This window comes from Microtus ochrogaster, chromosome 8 (assembly GCF_000317375.1).
Source record: "Microtus ochrogaster isolate Prairie Vole_2 chromosome 8, MicOch1.0, whole genome shotgun sequence".
Taxonomy (NCBI): domain Eukaryota; kingdom Metazoa; phylum Chordata; class Mammalia; order Rodentia; family Cricetidae; genus Microtus; species Microtus ochrogaster.
Window position 1 is genome coordinate 74,333,391 of NC_022015.1, and position 5,000 is coordinate 74,338,390.

The window sequence follows — 5,000 nt, forward strand, 5'->3', positions numbered from 1 at the left end:
ACATGGCCCGCCACCACCACTGCTCGGGCTGCTGCTCTGGGACCAGCAGCCATTTCTGCCTGGGACTGGCTGCTCCCAGAGCCCGCTGCCTGCCAACACATGGCCTGCTGCCACCATTTGGGACCTACAGCATTTCTGCTGCCTACTGCTGCTGGGGATCTTGCAGCATTTTTAAGAAGAACAACACTTTCCTGCCCACACAGCTCTTACCCTCATCCAAGCCTCAGAGTGGGCAGCTTTTGTGGAGTGAGCCCCCCTTCCATATGTCAACATGGCAGTTCAGGAAGTCAGCAGAAGGAAAGGACGTAGGACCAGGACTGAGGGGCCAGGGACCATTGTCTGAGTATTCTCTCTCTGTTGTTCTTAAAAAATAATAAAAAAGGGGGTGTAGGGGGTGTTCTTGAACACGGGGCACGGGACAGACACGCACGGCGGAACAAACACAGACACGACACGGCGGCTCCCACGTGGGTTCGCTTTAATGGGGGAGGGAAACACAAAAGGGCGAAGGGTGTGGGACACACAGGGAAGAGGCAGGACGAGGGGCGAGGCCTCGTGTGGCCCCTGCCTTTTAACGGGGGGCCCAAGGCAATCTGGGAAGAATATCTCACACCTGTGCGCAGGTGTGCGCACAGGCAACCATAGTCCAGGGGGATTCTGGGAGTTGTAGTTTTCCAAAAGAACAACACTCTCCCTTTCCCAGTGTCCCCCCACTCTGGTCCCCTGCCATCTACAGTTGTGTGACTGCAGAGAGTAGCCGTCACTTTGGGTTTCATGGCCACCAGAGGCCTCAGGAAACACTAACTTGCACACTGCACACATTCTCTCTGGGGAACACCCCCCCCCAGAGGGCTCTGTGGGGAGTGTTTTTCTCAAGGATAGGAACTGTGGGGGAAGGTAACGGAGTGTAGCTATTTTAGCTTACAAGAGTTAATTATTATTAAATGTTCAAAGATTTTAAGAACTGCTTATTAAACAGGCAATAAAAGTCTAAGCCCATGCATGAATATATTGGAAACAGGTAATGAGTATGCAAAGTGAGCCGTTTCCTGACATTCCATGTTAGGGTAATCTATGCCCCGAACATACAGAGGGCGTTCGTTCTTTGCTGCCAAATGCCCACAATAAAGTTTCTGTGACAGACTACATGTCCAGCAATAAGGTTATAGTGGAGCTGCATGCCAGACAGCGTGTGGTCCTTCTGTGGTGTAGGCTGCCTATCTACAAGGCTGTACAGGTACACTGATGTTCACACACGAGGGAACCACCCGGTGAAGTGTTTCTCAAGGATGCCTTCCTCCATGCCTCCAGGTGATGCAATCCGGTTTTCCTCTGCATGGTCCTGGGAGCCCTCGTCCTCTCTGTCACTCCAATCCCCTTACCCATCTCAGAACAAAGGAAAGTTACTGAAAACTTAGAAAACCTAGTTCCGCATTCTTGGCCGCTAAACCGGCTTCCTCCCCTGAAGTTTCTAGCCACCCAAGTCCCAGCCTAAGCACTCAGCTTTTGACCATACTTGGGCACAAACCCAGCTTGTGGGAGACACATCATCACCCCTCACCTACAACCTATAAAACTTTGTTGTTTTGGCTGGGGTTTGTGACTCTCTAGCCTTGATCTCTGGGATCAGTGAGTTGGGCCTGGGAGTTGCTTTGCTCAATATACCAGTCGTTAAACCTTTTCAGTTTGACTTGATCTGGCTTACCGCATCAGTGGAGAAACTTATTGTAGAGAGGGGCACAGAAAACCTATTAGTTGGCAAGCACTAAAAATCGGGTGTCCCTCCCAAACTGGGGTTAAACATTGATTTACCATCACTTTGCTGACTAAGCAGTCTGAGGACTGAGAGGTAACGATGGGGGGACTGGGGGCGTGGCACAGTGATAGAGCACACACCTAGCATGCACAAAACCCTGGCTCTGACACTCAGCACTGAAGGGAAAAAAGAAAGATGAACACGGTGGCACATGCCTGTGATTCCAACATCCCCAGATATGTAGTGGATTTGAGGCCAGCCTGATTTTTAGGAGACTCTCGAAACAGCAAATGAAAAACTCAAAGTGGAGCCGAGTTTTAATCCCAGCACTCAGGAGGCAGAGGCAGGCAGATAGATTTCTGTGAGTTCAAGGCCAGCTCTGGAATCCTGCAGAGCGGATTCCAGGACAGCCAGAGCTGTTACACAGAGAAATCCTGTCTTGAAAAACCAAAACAACAAAGTAAACAAACAAAAAAACTATAAATGGGCTTCCTTCTGAATATTTCCTGTTGATCAACACTGGATTCAGGACTAAGACTCCTGGTTCAGATTCTGGGCATTGGATAGGGTCCTCTGGTGCATGTAACTGGTTTGTTATGTACTAATATGCAAGGAAATGAGAGGGCTCAGCCTTGAACTCTGGGAGGAAGATCATATTAGCAGTTAGGACCAAATCCTGGGTCCTGGAACGGTAAGACACCAGCTTGCTGGCCACCTGTCTCCAACCGGCCACCTAAACAGTCAGAAATGGTACAAAGCCAACAACAGACAGCACCATGTGTCACCTTAGGAAGAGGAACAAAGGGAGCCCCTGATACTTCCCACCAAGTCCATCTTTGGGGTCCTGAGGTCTAGGTTTAAGTAGAAGGCAAGTGATGCACATTATATATATATATATATCTATATATTCTTATATATATATATATATATATATATATATATATATATATACACACACACACACACACACATACACATATACATATACATATATATATGCATATATAATAGATAGTCCTGGCTGAGGTGTGGTCTTACCCACCTTCATTGTCTTGGTTTCAGTCCATGAGAACTCTTTCTAGGAGACAAGTTCCTCCTCTGGCTAGCATCGGGCTCCAGCCTCCTTCTTCCTTTTCCCAGCCTAAAATTCCTGGGGAAATTGAAATTTCTTGGGAACCGTTGTTTCAACCGTTTGAAAGCCAAGGCTAATTCGATTACCGGAGTCTAAGTCTGGGAAGAAGGCATTTACTCTGAGACACAGAGAAGTCAGGGATTTGATGATTCGGATCAGCAGGTTAAAGTCTCCCATTCCAGGCTCCAGTCAGGACTCCTGCCATTATTCTCCCAAAGGACACAGTTTCATCTTGTTGAGTCAGGCTCATCCTCCACTGCTGTGGAGAACACAGACTTCCTGCTCATTTGCCCGTCTGTTCATCGCTAGCTCATGAAGTGTCTTTCGGATCTGAGCAGATGTGAAACACTTAGCCTCTCCTCCTTCCATCCCTAGGAAGTCTGGCCCTCTCTGCAGCCAGCTGGGAGTGAACCTGCAGAGGGAAGGGGTGACCTCTAGTTTAACTTCTCTTCAGCTTGACGTGGTGTCATCACCGCCTCTCCCTACAAGCTGCTTGTGAGGGTCAGTTGCAGATCCCAAAAGCTCTCCCCCAGGCTGTTGAGCAGGGTCTGGGGTCTTGATGAGCAAGACTGATGTGGGAGAGTTGGGGTAGAGTCAGCTACAGCTGCGCTAAAATCTCTCTCAAGAAAGAACACTCTGTGACCTAGCTCCTTGAAGTTCCTTCAACTTCCCGTTGGCAGCTTAGCCAGGCAGGATCTTAGGCATGTCCCTGACTTTTCCAGAGGTGAAGGACCCGACTGCTGATGATTTGATGCTGGTCTGGCTGGCGTCAGGGATCTGGGAATGGGGCCACTTTCTAGACTAAAAGTCAAAGGTTACTGTCTTCCACAATGGCTGGGTCGTCATGTGTTGGCTGGCCACTGGCCAAGGTCTGAAGATGCTGGATTCCAGCTGGGGAGATGGATTACTGTTACCGAGCAAGACTTGATGACCCGAGTTGCAATCTCTAGGACCTGCATAAAAGCCAGAAACAGTAGCACAAGTGTCTGTTGTCTATTGTGTCTATGCTATGCACAATAGCATAGCGTATCCCAAAATCATAACGTACCCAAACCAAGAGACAGGTGGTAGAGACAGGAGGCTCACCAAACACAGGTCAAGTAACTCATAAAGCAGTGAGCGCAGAAAATACCCAGTCGCAAACAAGATGACTGCCACATGCACACCTCCCCCCCACATGTACGCACATACATACGTGTACGCACACACATACGTGTTGTGATTTTTTTTATTGTGTTCTGACAAATAAAGCTTGCTTGGAGTCAGAGAAGCAGAAGAGCAGCCACAGTTATTTCCTACCTCTTCCCTTCCTCCATCCAAAAGTGTCAAGCCCCTGTCTCAGCTCTGCCTTATCACTTCCTGTCCTCTTTCCAGCCATCCAAACCTCTATGGTCAGCTGGTTGCTGCCTCTGCCCTCTGACTCCAAGCAAGGTTTACTGGTCAGAACATAATGAAAATATCGCACAACACATACATGCACATACACACATGCACGTACACACATGCGTGTACACACGACGCCAGTTTCAAGGACTAGCTTCATCTTCCAGTAAGGAGGCATCTCCAGCTCCTGGTGCGTTCTGAGTGGGGAGGGGAGAGGAATCCAGGTGTGCTATTTAGAAATCTTTCTCGTGGTGGTGTTTACCTGAGAGGAAGAAGAGGAAGGACCCATCCTTGTGGACCAAGATGGTATTCTTCTAATGGACCCAGTCTGGGTTATACGTGGTCACAAATTTATGAGGCCCATGCAGTAAAAAGTATAGGTCAGAGTAAACAAGATCAGCAAGTCTGCTTTCAGACCAAGACTCAGTTCTGCTAGCCCTAACCACCCTCCTGGCTGTAGCCGTGCCCCAGACCCCCCTCCATACATCCCATTCCCATGCTGGCACAGCAGCCTCCTTCCTAAATGTCCCTGAAGCCACCAGGGGGAGCCCCCAGAATGACAGTAGAACTGGGAGTGATGATGTGGGCAAGCCTGGACTCTCAGTACTTCTGAGGTGAATGGAGGCAAATCAAGGCCAGCCTCCGCCACATAGCAAGGTGGAGGCTAGCCTGAGCTACATGAGACCCTTTCTCATTGCTTCACTCATGCGTTTCTAATCTGCTAGTGAC